The following is a 19,799-nucleotide window of genomic DNA, read 5'->3' as shown; positions in this document are numbered from 1 at the left end:
CCGTGTGATAATCCCTTCCGATGACGGACAGTACTGTCATATTCCTGGAGTCTCTGTATCCATTTGGCAATTTGACGTTCAGGATTCTTGAAATTTAAAAGCCATGTCAACGAAGCACGATCCGTGCGAAGTAGGAATTTTCTGCCATAGAGATAATGATGGAAACGTTCTACGACTTTAACTATGACGAGCAACTCTTTTCTAGTGCCACAGTTAATTCCTCTCCGGATTTGATTGGCATTTGCTAGAGTAGGTTATAACACGTTTTTGGCCGTTTTTTTTCTTGGAACAAAGCAGTATGGACATACTCATTTGTCGTATCTCTGTCCAGAATAAATGGTTCGTCGAGCTGAGGATACGTCAGAATTGGAGCCGATATTAAAGTTTCCTTCGAGTTGTTAAATGCATCCGCACATTCTTTTCTCCAGAAGAACTTTTGTTTGTTTTCTGTCAGTTTGTGAAGGGGTCTTGCGATGGAAGAAAAGTCGTTCACAGATCTCCTATAGTAAGTGCAAAGCCCCGGAAAACTTCTTAACTGATAAATATTTTCGGGGCGTCTTCAGTCTTTAACTGCTGACACTTTTTCTGGATCTGTAGACACAACTTCGGCAGAGATGACATGTCCTAGGTAAGTCACTTCATGTCTGAATAATTTATATTTAGAGGAACTCAACTTTAGATTTGTCTCTTTCCGTTTCTGAAGCAGCTTTCTAATCTCCTATACTAGATGCAAAGCCCCAGGAAACTTCTTAGCTGATGAACATTTTCGGGGCGTCTCCAGTCTTTCACAGATAACACCTTTTCTAGATCTGTAGACACACCTTTGGCAGAGATGACGTGTCCCAGGTAAGTCAATTCCTGACTGAATAATTTATATTCAGCGCGACTCAAATTTAGATTTGCTTCTTTCAGTTTCTGAAGCACCTTCCTAAGATTTTGTAAATGTTCTTCAAAATTCTTCCCGAAGATGATGTCATCCAAATATATCAGACAGGCTTCGTAGGAAAGACCTTTCAAAACAGTCTCTATAAGGCGTCGAATGTTGCCGGGGCCTTACACAGTCGAAACGGCATCACCTTGAACTGTCAAAGTCCTTTTCCTGAAGTAAATGCCATCTTTTCTCGGTCATCAGGATGTATCTCTACTTGCCAATATCCACTTTTTAGATCAAGCGTCGAAAACCAGTTGCTTCTAGAAAGCGTGTCCATAATTTCGTCAGTCCTAGAAAGAGGGTAGCTGTCTTTCTTTGTAACATCATTCAACTGGCGATAGTCAAAGTAAAATCTAGTCGAAACATCTTTTTTCACAAGGACGATGGGAGATGCCCAGGGACTTGCTGAAGGCCCCTGACATTGCTTTCTGGCATATCCTTTAAAAGTGTGACCTCTTCCTGTTTAGCAATCGATAAACGTCTTGGATGTTGCTTGATTGGTGGATGATCACCGGTATCGATTCTATGTTGTGTCAAACTGGTTCGAACCACGTGAGTAGATGAGCAGAAGAAAGCATCTTGGAAGATCTTAAATGGACCACGTTCGGCAGCATTCCTCTCTTCATCGTTTAATTGCGCATTCTGCAATAATTCTGCTCTAATGTTTTCTGAAGACACGGATTCTTGGGTGTTTACTATTTCATTTAATACTAGTCACTGGAGTACATGCTGCAACCACTTCACCTTTATTAATAACACTCGCCTTGTCAGTTACATTGGCAAATCTCACCGGGATAACGGTCCTCGATAGGTCGACAAGTGCTGATACTACTAGTACTCCTTTCCCGCTGTTTCCGAGACATTCCAATACACCAAAGCTGGTGTATTGGAATGTCCTGGATCCATAGCCGAGAACAGAGAAATCTCTGTTCTCGGCTATGGATCCAGGAAGTAGGAATTCTGTTCTTGCTGGTACTATGATATCGTTTTGAGCTGATTTCATGGGCAGATTTAACTTCTTCACTATTAATTGCGAACAGGGCTATGCCCTCAGATGCAGAATGCTATTCGTTATTTCTAAAGTGCAAGGAAAAATTGTATTTCCTTATAAAGTCCAATCCGAATATGCAAGGATCTGTAATGTACGCCACATATGCTGTGTGATGATAAGCGGCATTTCCAAACGTGTCGTTAACGTTTAATTTTCCCTCGATGCCGATTCTCTCACCGGACACAGTCTGGAGGATAACGCAGGGCGATGTCCAAATGAGATTACCTTACAATTGTTGAGACTAACTTTTTCGAATAATGGTAATATTGGCTTCTGTGTCGATGGTCATACTGAAGGAAGTATGAACTACTAGTTCTAGTTGTAAGGAACCCCACTGGTACGTCCCATTATGAAAGTTCATTACTGACGCCACTCATTGCAGAAATCTGAAGCGCTTTGAACTGGGGCTTTTCATTATCTGGCGCAAATGGCGAGATGGCCACTAATTAGTTTCTCTCCTTCTTGACAGGCGTGGTCTTAACTTCCGTGCCCTAGGGTGTCCAGAGTTCCAACACTTTAGGGTCGGTTTCTTGTCACCAATATTCCGTCTCAAGGCATTCAGTTGTCTTTGATCCTCTGACTTTTGGACTTGAGCAGCTCTGATTGGGTTGCGGTGTCTACGAGTTGCTTGCTGGCTTCCTAGCATTTCATGGCGTACACTGGAGTGCTTTTTAAGCCATTCCAGAGCCTTTCTGTATTTCAGGATCCCGGATGCCGTCGATGAAGTATTTCAGGGACAGGATATCCTTTGTTTCTGTCGGTCTCTCCGAAAAGGCGAGATGATACAGCCTTTCAACATCCGTGGCAAGTTTCTGGAGTGTTTCCGTGGGCTTCTGGTGATGGGATTTTAAATGAAGCCTTCTATAACCTTTTACACATTTCTGGCCAAAGTGCAGCTCCATCGCCCTGGAAAAAACTTCGAAATCTAGCCTTTGGTTTTCCGGAAGAGTCTGAAGGATATCCGTAGAGTCTGCTCTCAGAGAAGCGGTGGGATGGCAGCTCTTATCTTGGGAATCCAATCCATTATCATCCGCTACTATAGAAAATCGTGTCTTATACACTTGCCAAGAGATCGTCCCAGTATATGTGAATAACTTCAGAGAGGAACGAGCAGGCAATCGCAAAATCAATTATCAATAATTTATCCTCAGGGGCAATATCATTATCTTTATGAATTTGCTCAAACTGACTCCAGAAAGAAAGCCAATCTTTAATATAATCCCCAAATTGTCTAAATTCTAATTTAGGCAAAGTAAACTTTCATTTCGAACTATTTATATCAGAAACAGATATAGGTGGAAGAGACTCAGGTGTTAGAAACACTTGTTAACAGGCACACGGGTAAAAACTACATCCTGTGTAAATAAGTGAAAATTACTCACTTTCATTCTGTGCTTGGATTCTTGCCAATTCCAGTTCATAACCCATTTTTTTTAAGTGCTTTTGTCTTTTGAAGTCTATTCTTATTTTTTGAAGATCATAATCCAGCTTATCCTTTTCAGTTTGTCTTTGCTCTAACTATTTTCGATCCGAAATAGCAGTTGCTAGTAAATCTTGAACAAATTCAGGATCCTTTTTACATTATGCACTGTTTAAAATAATTTCTTTTAACCTGCTATTGTAACGGTTAGTGATAAACATTCACCGATTTCTTCCACAACTTGTTTCACATCTTCTTTTTTAAAACCTTTTATTACTTGAAACATCTTTAAATAAATACGAAGATAGTCCTGTCACGGACGCCAGTAATGTGAAAGCTTACAAGAAAAAAGTATCACTGACTTTTTCAGCTTATAAACTGGAATTTGGACGGCATATACATCAGACATTGTGCAAGGTTTAAACAAAAACAAAGTAAAAATTCTACTACAGAAAATCAAATACGAATAATAAGTAGAAAACAAAATGACAAAATGAAATACAAATGCTACTTATTAAAAAAGTATTTCTTAAAAATATATAACCTAAAAAGGTATTTCTAAAAATAGAGAAAACAAACAGCAGAGCAAAAATACGATGCTTTTTTTGGAATTACAAACTATAGCAATTCTTTTGAACGACAGTATCGCGAAGCACGATCTCCTGATGACGACAACACTCACTGTTGCCAGAACTTATCTAAACTATATATTATATTATTATTATTTTTATTAACATACTTTAATACTTCCCCTTGTAAAAAAAAAAATAATAATAAATTAAAAGAAAAGAGTCACAAAAGTCCCATCTTGTCACAAAGAATTAACAGTCTCGGTTTAAATAAAGGTTTAGTCATTATGTCAGCAACTTGCGCCTCTGTAGGTACCTGCTGCACAATGATTTCCTTTTCTAGAACTTTCTCTCGTATGAAAAAGTGCTTGATATCAATGTGTTTTGTGCGTCGATGAAACTCCGGGTTTTGTGACAGTCTCACTGCAGCGGCGTTGTCTACTTGAATTACTGGAGTTTCACGTAACTTGGTTACATCACTAAATAGTCGCTTTAACCAAATTACTTCTCTAGAACATTCACTAGCTGCAATTACTTCTGCTTCAGTCGTCGAAGTTGCAACAACTGATTGCCTTTGGCTAATCCATGATATAGCTCCACCACTATATAATATCACTACTCCACTCGTTGATTTTCCTGTTTCTGGACAGCCTCCAAAATCTGCATCACTATAGCATTCTAGAATTCCTGGTTTGTATTTATTCTTGTATGTAACACCTTTAGTTAGAGAACCTGCTATGTATCTGAATACACGTTTCACTTTTTTCCAATCATCTTTCGAAGGATTTTCTAGGTAACGTGATAGAATGTCAACACAGTAAGCTAAACCTGGTCTTGTGCCTAACATAAGATACATTAAAGCTCCTACAGCTTCTCTATAAGGAAAAATTTCTCTGTTTGATTTATCTTCCTTTTTCTTTTCAGTTAGACCTTCCTTCAGGATAGGAGTTGACACTGGCTTGCAATCTTCCATCCCAAATTTTTGAAGAATTTTTCTTGCATAAGCTTGCTGACTAATTTTAATACTTCCATCTTCAAGATGTTTAATTTCAAGTCCAAGAAAGTATACTGCTGGTTTAGTTGTGATTCTGAATCTCGACTTCAATTCTCTGAGAAATTTTTCAGATTCTTGTAGATCTGTTGATGCTATTAAACCATCATCTACATATAAACATACGATTAGCTTCTTGCCGTTATTGTTTCTTATATATAAGCATGGATCATCACTTGTCTTGAAGCCCAGCTGTGACACAAAATCTCCAAAATATTTATTCCAGCAGCGTGATGATTGTTTAAGTCCATACAAACTGCGTTTCAACTTACAGACTTTCTTCGAACCGTCACTATATCCTTCTGGTTGCTGCATGTATATAGATTCTTCAAGTTTTCCATATAAAAATGCTGAACCGACATCAAACTGAGAAAGATGCATTTTCTCATTGGCTGCGATGCTCAAAACTGAACGAATAGTTCCTAACTTTGTTACTGGACTAAACGTTTGATCATAATCAACTCCAAAACGTTGAGTACATCCTTTGGCAACAAGTCTAGCCTTGAATTTATCAATAGATCCATCAGGATTTCTTTTGATCTTATGAACCCACTTGCATGGTATAGCTTTAGCATCTTTTGGTAATTTTTCTAAACTCCATGTTTCATTCTCTATCAATGATTTCATCTCTGAATCCATAGCTTCTTTCCAATTAACACTTTGCTTACAGTTGATCGCTTCTTCATAAGATTCAGGTTCTTCAGAATCAATAATAAAAGCTTCACTTATCATTATATAATCTTCAAAACGCTTTGGCTTTCTCAAGTCAGCTCTATCTCTTAGGAATCTTGACTGTGCATTATTTTGCAAATTAATATCTTAACATTCTTCTCTTTCAGAATGTTCTTCTGATATATTTCCAGATATTTCTTTGTTGTACTCTTTTTCTGAATTATCTTCTTCACAAAGAAACTTTTCTGACTTATCTTTTTCTGAATTTTGTTGATGTTCAGAGCCAGAAATTAGGCTATCTTGATCTTAAATAGGTAACTGCACCCTTTCTTCACAATTTGTGAGCTTTTCGTTAAATATAACATCCCGTGAACAGATCACACTATTGGTTTCTTTGATCCATAGTCGGTATCTTTCGTCTCCATCATAACCAATTAAGCTTTTGTAGCCTTATTATCCATTTTCCTTCTTCTTTGTTTAGGAATATGGGCATAGCACACAGATCCTACTATACGAAGATGCATAATTCGAGGTTTCTTTTTAAACCATAGCTCATAAGGACTCATGCCTTCTACTGATGATTTGACAGTTCTGTTTAGTACATATATGGCAGTGTTGACTAGTTCAGCCCATATTGCTGCAGGAAAATGAGCTTCAGAATTTGAGTACTTAAATTTTCTTGCCATTTCGATTATTGTACGTATGTCTCTTTCACTAGAACCATTTTGTTCAGGAGAATAAGGTGCTGTTAGTCTTTGAGTTATACCTTCAGAATGCAAAATAGCACGCACTTTGTCATTGTCAAACTCGCCTCCATTATCGCTGAGAAATTCTTTGACTGAATGTCCTAAAATTTTAGCGTGTGCAAGCATGTGTTGTAACATATTTACAACAGCAGATTTTTCCTTGATAAAATACCCATAACGAAACATTGTGTAGCTATCTTTAAACACAACTAAGTATCTTTTCTTCTGGAAAGATTCATCAAAAGGTCCACAGACATCAGCTGAAATTAATTCACCAGGCTTGCTGGCTGGCTTTCTTATGCCAAATGGTAAACGGTGTGCTTTGCCAAAAATGCATGGTTCACACAATTTTCTTTCAAATGGGATTTTAATTCCTAATTCTTTCTCAAGCATGTTCTTAATGTGACGTTTATCTTGATGTCCCCATCTCTGATGATATAACTCTAACAAGGAATTGTCTGCTTCAGCAGCATGCACTTCTATAATTTTATCAGGCATAATAGGTTCGATAGCTGCCTTGTATAAAGTACCATATACTTTGCGAGTTCCAAAAAGCACTACTTGACCATTAACCTTTAACCAGCATTCTGTAACTGTTGAAATAAATTTACTATTCGGATTTCTATCTTGAGCAGCAAGTAAAGAAAATAAATTTCTGTTTATCTCAGGGACATACCAAACATCTTTAAGGTAAATTCTTTGGATTTTACTACCAATAGTTGTTTTGACACATACTGTACCTTTACCAAGAGCAACTAAAGTTTCTTTTCCAGCAGCCTTGATGCTACAGGGACTATCAAACTTCATAAAGTCAATAAAGTATGTGAAACAATTCATAATATGTCTTGTAGCTCCACTATCAATCCAAAAAGATGTTCGATCAGTCTTAGCCTCTTCGTCAATGGACATCAGTGTTACACTGCCTGTATTTCCTTCATTGGTTTTCGTCAACCTATTCTTAAGTGGTCTTCCATCAGCAATCCACTGTTTACAATCTTTTACCCAGTGTCCTTTCTTTTTGCAATAATTGCAAATATCTTCTTTTCTTGGTTTTCTTCTGAATTTGTCTTTTTTATATTGTTTTTGTTTTTCAGATTTTGACATTACTAATGCCACTTGTTCATTTGTATTGCCTTTCTCATGACTTTTAAATTCTCTTTCATGAGAGCAAAGCTGTGCTGTTAACTCATCAAGTGTTCTTTTGTCTTCACCCAAGAGTAACCAACTTGACTTAAACAAATGGTATTGTTCTGGTAAGACATCTAAAATCTTGCAATTGAGTAGCATGTCAGGTAACTTATTTTCATTTTTCTTTTCAAGTCCTGAATTCAACTCATTCCATAAGTTTTTTAATTTGGAAAGATGAGCCGCCATATTATCTTTTTCATTCCACTTGAATTGAAAAAATTGCATGCATATATTATACAATTGATATTCTGATGATGCTTCAAATAACTTATGTAATTCCAACCACACTTCTCTAGCAGTCTGAAATCTCATAACTTTTTGCAGAGTTTCTTCCGTCATGGAATTCGTTAATACCATCATAGCACTAGTGTTTGCATTTTGAAACTTCTTAACAGCTTCATTATATTTCTCTTGTTGAGCAATCGGAGCATCTACAGGAAGAACTTCTGGTTTCACTATAGTTCCTTCTACAATTTCTAAAGCACCAGGATGATAATTTAAAACAAATTTTATCCTGTATTTCCATATAAGCCAATCGCTTTCACCTGATAAAGGCTTTACTTGGACCTTAGATAATTCCATACTTTGATTTCTAAACAACTTTCGATTGCTATAACGAAAACAAAACACTTACTTGATTAGGCTTAACGAGTTCCGTTTCTTCGAGAAAAACATCAATTCAAAACATTTGACGCAATATGGGCGCTTGCTTGACCCATAACCTAAAAAAGTATTTCTTAAAAATACATAACCTAAAAAGGTATTTCTAAAAATAGAGAAAACAAACAGCAGAGCAAAAATACGATGCTTTTATTGGAATTACAAACTATAGCAATTCTTTTGAACGACAGTATCGCGAAGCACGATCTCCTGATGACGACAACACTCACTGTTGCCAGAACTTATCTAAACTATATATTATATTATTATTATTTTTATTAACATACTTTAATACTTATCTGTGATCCGAAGGATAAAAATCGATTTTATCTATAAGTTCTGGTTTGGAAGTATTGAGGTGGCGTTTCGTTAAAACCGAAAGTACTTGCGAGCTGCTCGTATGGCATGATTTAGCGAAGTGCAGATGTCACCAATGTGGTAATCGTTGTAGATCCTACGGAATTCTAGATGCCTATATTGCATTAAATATTCTCACTGTATTCATCAAGAACTTTCAGCAGACATATCACAGTAAAAATTGATCTTTATTTCGAGACTTCAAACATGCATGCTCCTCGAACAGCCGGTCCCTCCTTTCTTTTTAGGCTTTTACCTAGAGTTGCCGTATTTATCAGCACAGACGCAGGAGCGCAAGACGCGTTCCTTATCACTATCACCACATGTCCTCATAGTTTACGGATTATCGATGTGTTCTGAAGGAAACATCGTCTTCAAAGCTGTCATTTTCATTAAATTTATTATAAATTTCCAAAGCTTCCAACTGCCATAAATTTCTTATTAAAAATTATTATTTCACTTTTAAAACCTGTTTAACTTGTGTCAAATTATCCATGATATTCAATGTTTCTGATCAGAAACACGCTGAATATCAGACAGAAACATTTGATACATCAGAATCATTAAATATTGTTGCGTGCGTACGGGTTCGTTACGAAATGAATGCACAAGTCCGATGAAAAATGAACAAAAAAATTTATTATTATCACAAAATGCTTAAATTCCCTCAGATATTCTTTCAGTTTTACAATATTTCGCACTAGTTATCTTCTAACTACTCAAACGTTCAAAAGAACTTAGTTCAAAACTGCTAGAGAAAGCTAATCCGCGAATTCGCTGCAGTCAACAAGAGCAGTTTTCTAAACAACAACAAACTAAGTAACTACCACGAACTGAGAGGTTTTCCTCCTTTTATAAGATTTTAAAATCGTGCGAGAGAATTTTCTAGTACTTTCTCGAAATCAAAAAGAGATATTTATTAAATGTTACATGCACGCACTCTTGTATTTTCAATTTTCCGGCTTAGCTTTCTTTTAATATTCGTCACGCGCTGCACTGCGCGGGAAATAAAACTATTTAATTTATAATTGAACTAACATTAGCTTTTTAAATACCAAATTCGTAACAATATGGTATAGAATTTGACGCAAAAGATAGTATTAATTTCAGCTCTATTATTTCACATACTAACACATTTTGATGTATTCCCTTAAAATACTGCTACTTTCATAAAATGCATGAAGTTAATGAGTGACTGAAATACATTTAAACAATATTAGGTACTTTTCCGTTTCGCCGGCGCTGGCGAAGTCACTAGTAATGGTACAAATGATGCCAAACGGAATATCCTCGCTGGTAACCTTTCACGCCTCATTTTCAAAACAAGTAGCAGCCATTTCTCATTGATTGTTTCTTTCAATACTGAAGTACAATTGCACAGAAATTTTACCCAGGTGGTTCAGTTTTTTGCCCTAAGACCATTCGCAGTAATTAAGTCAATTAGGATGCAATCACACAGCTCAACCGAAGGCAAAAATATAGAAAAGGCAAACTCATAGGTTAAACTCATCAATTCTAATCAGAATGCACTAGCTGTTATAAATTGATAGTTTGCGCCGTTAGGTGGCGCTCCGAACGTCTTGTCTGTTTTGATATTCTATAACTTACTTTAAGTTTTGATGGAAGAACGAAGGTGTTAAGCCTAATAATGATGAAGGCGTGTGCCTAATAATAATGCTTGTAACTCTTGTATTATATTGTAAATAAAACGTGTGGGTATTAATAACGAAACGGAATGATCACTTACCTCTCGAACTAATGCTCTCTGATAGCAACCGGAATTAGTTAATACATATTTATGATGCTAGAGATCCCGGAATTCCATTGAAAGAAAAAGAGGTAAGTGAAAAATTTTGTATGTGATAATGAATAAACTTGAGAAAAATATAAAGAAGCGGACAGAGCTAAGAACAGCAACAACGAGAATTATTAAAAAATTAGAAACAGAACTGAATGTTATTACTCCGAATATTGAACTGATTGAAGAATTGTTTTCAGTGTTAACGGAGCAAAAACGCAATATGTTAGAATTAAATAAAGAAATAGAAGATGATATATCAGACGCGAATCAATTAGAGAAGGACAAAACGTCTACTGAAAATTATAAAGAAGAGATTTCAATTTGCAAATCACGCGTAAATAGATATTTAAAACAGGATACGTGAAAATAAAGTGCAGGATAATTCTACGCATTCTAACTCGACAATATCGGGTTTGGCATCAGGTTAACCAGGTTAAACTTCTACGTTTAGTATCAGTTAAACTTCTACGTTATCAGGTTAAACTTCTACGTTTAGTAATCGAAAAATTCGATGGCGAAATACCAAAACGTCCAAATTTCTGGTCACAGTTTAAAACTATTCATGATAACGAATCGCTAAATGATGTAGAAAAGTTTAATTATTTAAAAACATATTTAACAGGTGATGCCGAAACTTCCATTGGAAGTCTATCATTGACTTCAGAAAATTATAATAAGGCAATCGAGATATTGAAATCGCGCTTTGGTAGAAAAGAATTGCAGGCTGACGTTCGTATGTCTATATTACTCAATCTGACGCCGTGTAAATACTCGAAAGACATAAAGTCATTAAGAAGAATTTACGACAATGTTAACATCGAAATACAAGCGTTAGCGAGCCTTGGCATTGAGCCAAACTCTTATGGAATATATATTTTCCCTATTTTAATTACAGCATTACCAACTGATATAGTTTTAGAATTTAACCGACTGCATGATTCCGAAGAAATTAAAATAACGGATCTCCAGCACATTTCTACCTCCACGAGAGAAAATTTCTTTCAGGTTTCTACTCTGTCAGGCCCCACATGGGATCACATCAGGAACTGGCAAGAGCAGGACTTTAATTTCCTGCTGAAAGCCAGTATAACCGCAAAGTTCCAAAGTTCCAAAATAACGGATTTATTAAACTTTTTAAAAAATGAAATCGAAGCTAGAGAACGTGCATTTCTTTTAACTAAATCGATGGGTTGCGATAATATTTATTCAGGAAATACAGATAAATACAGTGGTGGCCAAAATTGTGGACACTTTTGGAAATTTTTATGTTTTTTAACTTTGTATGCTTATAAAAAACGTTACGTTTCACAAAATGCAAACTTGTATATATCATTTTAAAGAAAATTTATTACTGAATTCAATACAAAACACAAAATTCAATTATTTGCAATATGAAAAAAGTTAAACGATAATAGTTATCGATATACATTAGATAGTGATGATTGCAGTGAGTTTCAGTGCTTAGTAGGGTACCCTTTATTTTTGATTACAGCTTCACATCGAAGTTTGAGCTAACATGAGCTTTAAGCTCTTCTTTTGTTATTACATGATACCAGGAAACAATTATAGCCTCAATTGGTTCCCCTTTATTTGATGGGCGCCTCATTCGGACAAGAGTTTTCAAACAGTGCCACAAATTTTCGATAGGATTAAGGTCAGGACTGTTTCCTGGCCATGACAACAATTTAATGCTCTTTATACGAAACCACTCTTACGATATTTTGGCCGTGTGGCAAGGAGCAGAATCTTGCTGAAAAATAAACGAAGAATTTTTGGAAAAGAGATATCTGATGGAAGGTAGAAGTTTTGGTTCTAGAATAGTGTCAATGTATTTTCTGGCATTCAGTGTTCCATCGATGACATAAAGGCGACTAATACCATCTGCTGACATGCATGACCAAATCATAACACTAACTGGGTTCTTCACAGTTGCTTGAATGCAGTCAGGATTGTTGTGTAGCCAATTTAATGTAATTAAACGAATCACAGAAATCAAAATTTTAATTTGTAAATATTCAAAATTTTAGCTATACAACAAGTTTGGATATATTCATTTATTTGGCTATTATTAATAATTATATATAATATAATATTAAATTATTAATTATTGCAATCGATTTGGGTTATTTGGTTTTACGCAAACAGCGTCTTCAAACTTGTACACTCAGACAATGGATATAGGTGAATTTTCGTGTAATAAACTCAGTTTTTCATGATAAAAATTAAGTTAAACTCTTAGTATTTAATATCAATAGTTGCAGAAAAATTAGCTCTTTAATTTGAGGTAACTTTTATTTTCCTAACTTCAATTACATTTTAGTTATGAGCTTTTAATTAATAGATTTTTACCGTTGTCATTGTGCTTTATATTCTGGGGGAAAAAATCTCCCTTTTCCGATAGAATGGTCGTTTTTTTCGAGTTTTCAGTGCACTTTCACTGGAACCTCTCCAGGGTTATTGAGATTCCCACGTTTCTCCCCTCTGTTAGGCGTGGCTGGTTGGCGAGCTGGAAAATCCGTTGGGGTTTCAAAGTGGTTGTTTTTGCGAGATTGTTTGCATGAAGGAATGTTGAGTGTTGCAACTGGTTTCCTCTTGGCGGGGCGTGAGCGATGCCAAGTTGGTATTCCCGCGCGTTCCTTTTTAACGGGCGGTTTTGAGAGACAAGGTGACTTTTTGCACTTCTTGGACTTTTCACTTGACGTGGGAGACTGCTACTCGCAGGCCGCGAAGTAAGTGGGAATTTGGGTAAGAAGGAAAAATGGAGTACCGACCGTTGGATCTACGGGGTTGTTGCCCGTGAGCAATGAAATGATGAGCTTAGCGTCGGCAACATGTCTTCGTCTGATTTTTTTAACTTCGGCGTTTTCTTGAATCGTTTAATGTTTAACTAGTATAAGAAAAAAAATGGAAAAGAAAAGGCTTTCAAAATTTGTACTGTTAAAATTATGAGCTTCTACTCTCCATGTTGATGCTGAAATTTCGTCTCTTCCGCTGAAGTGCTATTTCTCAACTATATAATTAAACTTTTCAATACTAGAAAATTCAACTGATCTCTCCTGGGACGCCCCTGCAAAGCAGATGCTAATTCCGTATAATTTGATGCTGCTACTCTCCGTGATGGTGCTGTATTTTCATCGATTCCGCTAACGTGCTATTTCTCAACTATATTATTAATCTTCTCAATGTTAGAACTTTAAAGACCTGTGGCTTCCCTGCAATAGTTTGGAAAATTTTTGGCTTCGTGTTCACCTAAAGAAAATAGTTTCATATAATTAATCTTCTCAATGTTATAACTTTAAAGACTTATAACTTCCCTGCAATAGTTGGATTTGGCTTCGAGTTCACCTAAAGAATATTGTAAGGAAGTCGATACTTTTCTTCCGAGCACTGGATCTGATGATTGCTCTTCTTCCAACTCGCCCTCCTGCCAGCCCGCTGTTCAGATAAGTTTTTTTCCCTCTCTTCAATAGTTTGGTTGTTAAAGAAATACTTCAGTTGGTAGTGATAAATTAGCTTAATTAGAATGAAATAAATTTTGTAGTAGAGGTAAATTAACTTAATTCGAATGAAATAATTTTTGTTAGTTGATAAAAGTAACTTAATTAGATTGGCTAAGGAAATATATACTTAATTAAATTATTTAATTGAAACAGTGAATTTCTTTCATCGTTAAGATTGTTATGTAAGGTCCCATTAATTGAGCTTCTTTGCTTCGCTTAGGGATTTAATTGTTTGTAAAATGTAAAAGCCTGATTTTATTACTTAATATTTTTACCCGGTTTAATTTTTTTTAAGTAAAACAATTGATATAATGTGCAATAAATAACCTTAATACCATTGGATTCTGTACCAAGTTCATTTATAGCTTATTCAGTGTGAAATGATTTTTTTTGAAAGTGTAAATTGTTAAATATTCTTTTTTTTTCTCCCCGGGGAGGGTATTGTTAATCTATCCAAAAGTTTTATTTGATTATGCTTACCTGTATGAATTTGAAACAACTGTTTGATATTATGGATTCTTAAAGAAAATGTGAGATTATTTAGTAAGAGTATACATTTTGTAATAATCAACATAGTCACCTTAATAGGTTAAGTTCTGCTTGAATATAAATTGCATATAAATTTAATTAATTAATTAACTGTTTAAGAGTTCAATAAATAGGTCTACTTTTCTGGATCAGTTAATGTTTATTTTTTTTATGTGTGCTCATGTCTTTCACCAGTCAACTACTTCGATTTTTATTTCAGGGTTAATCCGAACACAACGCAATGTCCTCGTTTTGTTGGTATTAGTATATATAACTGTTGCTAGAAAATTTAAGTGTTACTTGTCAACTTAGTAGGCACATAACAAACATTTTGGTGCCACTCAAAAGTACGTAACAGGATGTAGCTTTTCTCCTATTCTACGTCTTACATATTTTCGCCCATAACTACCGAATAACGATATCTTAGTTTCATCACTCCATATAACTTGTGACCACTGTTCATCTGTCCAATTAATGTGGAGATCATCGACGATCGATGCTGAATTAGAATACCAGCGTGGTGACGTCATCCCAGCTTAGGGCAGTTCGGAGCAGTTAACACAAGGCCAGATAGCGTCCAGACGTGGAGAGTAGCAGATGCGAGCGGATGGCTTGCTTGTCCTCAAGAATTAAAGAAGACAGAGACAGTCTTCTTTGGTGTTTAAGTGCCTTAATAACGTATTCTATCAACGCCGGTGGAACTAATAGTGTGTGTGAATTGTTCATCATTACATGAATCCTGTGGACTGATTATTTATTCCCTGCATTATCAATTCTTACTTAACTTACCTTTGTTTACTTTTATCTATTTCTCATTAGTAAAATAAAAGCATTTAAAAATGCAATATTCAAGCTCTATTTGAAAGTAAAACCTGCAAACTTTGGCGACCAACCGTGCGGCAAAGAACTCATCAACGAACTCGAAAGTGTGCCAGTAGTATTTTGAACTGTGAATTGAGTAAACTGTTTTTACAAGTTGCTGGAGTTATTGGATTACTGTTTAAGTGTATAGATTACCCCAATTGAAGACGATCATCTGTCGGGTGAGTACACAACTTTCTTTCCAATATGAAGTTAGTAGAAATTCCAGAATTGGAAGCAGCTTTAAAGAACAGTAAAAGTTCGGAAATCAAAAGTTTGCATAAGCTTATTTTTAATACTGATGGAGATCGAAATAACCGGAAAAGATTACGTGAATTTTCTGGCTTTATATTTAAACCAGATTCTGAAGAATTTAATAAGAAAATAGATACTGTGCAGAATAGTTTTACTTTTAATGAGTTAATTAAACTTTGCATTGTATTGTGCATAAATTCAGAAGGTTTAAAATCGGAAGTCGTAACCCGAATTGTCTCTTTCCTATGTGATTTGTCTGTATTATTTGAAAATATTTTGCATGAAGAAAATAGTGATATTGAAGATGAAACTATTAATAAATTTCTGAAGTAATGCTTGGTGATAATCAAAGAGACAATCCTGGTCTTAATGAGTCTCAAGTAAATAACAGTATGCAGCTTCCATTTCAAGATCATTTTAAACCACATCTTAGTTTTTTGGATATTGAAAGTATTGTTAATCCTTTTTCTGGTAATGCATATGAAAATGTTGATAAATGGATTGATGAATTTGAAGATGTTATAAATTCTTCGAAATTGAGTGATTTGCATAAATTAGTTTTTGCTAAACGATCATTAAAAGGTAAAGCGAAACTATTTATTCAGAGTGAACCTAAAGTTAATGACTGGTGTAAGTTAAAAAAGCTTTTAAAATCTGAATTTGGTAAAGCTCTTAATTCTGCTGAATTGCATGAAGTGTTATGTAAGCGTAAATTAATGCCTAATGAAACTTTAGATGAGCATTTTTTGAAAATGAAAGAAATGTGTTCGCGAGGTAACATTGAAGATGCTTCATTAATTAAATATGTCATAGATGGTATTCCCGATTCTGTGGTGAGGAAAACTATACTATATGGTTGCGAAACAGTATCTGAATTTAAACAAAGGCTAAAAATTTATGATAAAATGAGATCGGACAATGATAAGTTTAAAAATCCGAAACCGAAAGGCCAGATACAAGATAGCGAAAGTAGACACTCAAGTTAAAGATAGAAGTAAGCTTGCTTTATCAAACCGAAATCAATCTAACGTTAATAAGGTCAAATGTTTTACTTGCGAGGAATTTGGGCATAAGTCAACTCACTGTGTAAACAAATTGAAGGGGATAAAATGTTTTCAATATAAAACGTTTGGGCATAAATCAACTGATTGTCAAAGCCAGAACCCCGAGAAACAAGGTTTAATACGTACAACGAATTTCCGATAAAGATAGAATTATGAAGACTGTAGAAATAAATAATCATTTAGTTGATAGTCTAGTTGACGCTGGTTCAGATGTCACGTGCGTGACATGCAGCGTGGAGTCCCACAATCAGATTGGTTCTCCAAGTTTAAATTGTAGCGATATCACATTAAACGGAATTGAATCAAAGCAAACGTATCCCATTGGCTTTTTTATTTCTGATATTTTAATTGATAGTTTTTCACTTCGTACGAAAATTTATGTAGTCAAGTAGTTATGTAATCAAATTGTATTAGGTTTGGATGTAATGAATCAGTTTAACTTCTCTTTTACCGAGAAAGACCTTCAAATAATTTCTCATCGGAATAAAAGTAATGTAAACTTGATAACTGCTGAATCATATCGAAATGCTAAAGTTCGTTGCGTTATGGGAAATTTGAATATTGCTGTGTCTTTGAAGAATGTTTATGATCTTTCTCAATCGCCTGTCGTCTCCGTTAATCTAAACAAAAACCCCGAAAGCGGAAGTGGCTTGAAAATTAATTACCTTTCACATCTGGTAAATGCTATTTCTGCCAACGAGATTGATTTATCGCATATTTCGAATGTGGAACATAAAGAAAGACTGTGTAATTTAATTAATTCGTACCAGCCTCGGAAAAATAGACAATCGGACTTTAAGATGCAAATAAGTTTATGCCATGAAATTCCTGTCTGTCAAAATAGAAGATACATGTCTTTCGCGGAACAAAAAATTGTTGACGATCAAATTAATGACTGGTTGAAAGAAAAAATAATAAAGCCTAGCAACTCTAACTATGCGGCACCTATTGTTTTGTGTAGCAAGCGAGATAATTCTAAAAGATTATGCCTTGACTATCGGAAATTAAATAAGAAGATTATTAAAGACAAATTTCTACTGCCTTTAATTCCGGAAATTCTTGATCGTTTAGAGCAATCAAAGGTCTTCACGACACTAGATTTGAAAAATGGCTTTTTCCATGTAGACATAGATGAAAAGTGCACGAAATACACCGCGTTCGTAACACATAATGGTATTTATGAATTTCTTAAAGCTCCTTTTGGTTTATGTATTAGTCCAAATGTTGTTCAAAGGTATATTTATTCAGTATTTCGTGACTTGTTAAATGAAGGTGTACTAGTTATCTATATGGATGATATAGTCATACCGGCGAATGATGAAGTTGAATGTTTAGACAAATTAGAAAGAGTATTCAAAACTGCTTTGGAATACGGATTACAAATAAATTTCAAAATGTGCCAATTCTTAAAACGGAAAATTGAATTTTTAGGACATGTAATTGAAAACGGAACTATTCGACCATCACCTTCCAAAACTGTTGCTGTTCAAAAATTTCCACAACCGCGTAACTGTAAACAATTACAAAGCTTTTTAGGACTAACAGGTTATTTTCGTAAATTCATTCCTCATTATGCTAAAATAGTTAAACCTCTTAGTGACTTACTTAGAAAAGGTATTGGTTTTAAGTTCGATTCCGAACAACAGGAAGCTTTTTGGAGTTTAAAGAAATTCTCTCTCAAGCACCTGTTCTACACGTATTTAGGCAAGGATATCCATTAGAACTTCATACTGATGCTAGTAGTCAAGGCTTTGGTACGGTACTACTCCAATTGGCTGATGATGGTAATTATCACCTAATCTAGTACATGAGTAAGAAGACTTCACCGCAGCAAGAGAAACTCTGTAGTTACGAGTTAGAAGCCCTTGCAGTTATAGAAGCTCTGAAGAAGTTTAGAAACTATTTGTTAGGGTTTAAATTCAAAATTGTAACTGATTGTAGTGCTTTTCAGAAAACTTTAGATAAGAAAGATTTAACTCCCAAGATTGCAAGATGGGCAATCTTTATTGAAGAATTCGATTACGAAATTGTACATCGTTCAGGAAGCCAAATGAAACATGCTGATGCTCTAAGTAGAAATGCTTTAATTTTAACATCACACACCTCCGATGTAACTGAGAAGATTCGGTTAGCACAACAACAGAATGAAGATGAACATGTGAAATTGATAAAGAATTTAGTTGAGAAGGGAGAAGAAAATGGATTCTTCGTGAGAAATGATATTTTGTACAAATTTGAAAATGTTAAAGATCTGCTAGTAGTGCCAGAATCCTTACAGAACGAAGTCATACAGAAGGTACATAAAAAAGGTCACTTTGCTGTAGATAAAACTGTGAATGCTGTAGAGGAAGACTTCTGTACTCCCAGACTGAAATGCAAAGTTAAAAGAGTAATTGCTAACTGTATAAAATGTATACTGTACAACAAGAAGCAAGGAAAAGCAGAAGGATTTCTTCATCCTCTACCGAAAGAAAACGTTCCCTTGAGTACGTATCATATCAACTTTATTGGACTTTTTCCATCAACGAACAAGAGATACCAACACATTCTAACCGTGGTCGATGCTTTTACGAAATTTACTTGGTTCTATCCAGTGAAATCACCAACTACGCAAGAAGTTATTTCGAAATTGAAGCAACAACAGACTGTATTTAGAAATCCAACCAGAATCATTTCAAATCGAGGTAGTGCCTTTACATGGAAAGAATTTTCAGCTTATTGTACAGAAGAAGACATAGAACATGTTAAAATTACTACCGGTATTCCAAGAGATAACGGACAGATTGAGCGAATCCATGGAATTTTTATTCCTGTTATGTCAAAATTATCACATGAGGATTCAACGAAATGGTTTAAGTATGTTCCGGATGTCCAAAGAATAATCAACAGCACAACTACGAGAAGTACAAAATATTCACCGTTTGAACTTCTCATAGGCACGAAAATGAAGAACAAGGAAGATCTAAGAATTAGTGAGATATTGAATGAAGAATATCTAAAGCAATTGATACAAGAACGTGATGACATGAGAGAGGATGCGAAAAACAACATTTTGAAGATACAAGAAAATCGTAAGCAATTTAACAAAAGACGTAAGAAACTGAAACTGTACAAGATTGGCGACTTGGTAGCCATTCAGAGAACT

The 19,799-nt window shown here is 35.2% G+C and overlaps 1 long non-coding RNA gene across 1 annotated transcript in view; it reads right to left on the bottom strand.

Annotated features, from left to right (window-relative positions):
• LOC146997198 (uncharacterized) overlaps positions 1-19,799 on the bottom strand; it is a 107,841-nt gene that overhangs the window by 12,653 nt on the left and 75,389 nt on the right. The window lies entirely within an intron of this gene.

The sequence above is a fragment of the Stegodyphus dumicola genome, chromosome 5 (genome assembly GCF_044657685.1).
Source record: "Stegodyphus dumicola isolate Sdum_Otavi_A_Nest chromosome 5, ASM4465768v1".
In the NCBI taxonomy this organism is placed as follows: Eukaryota; Metazoa; Arthropoda; class Arachnida; order Araneae; family Eresidae; genus Stegodyphus; species Stegodyphus dumicola.
This window is presented reverse-complemented; position numbering and strand designations above follow the sequence as displayed.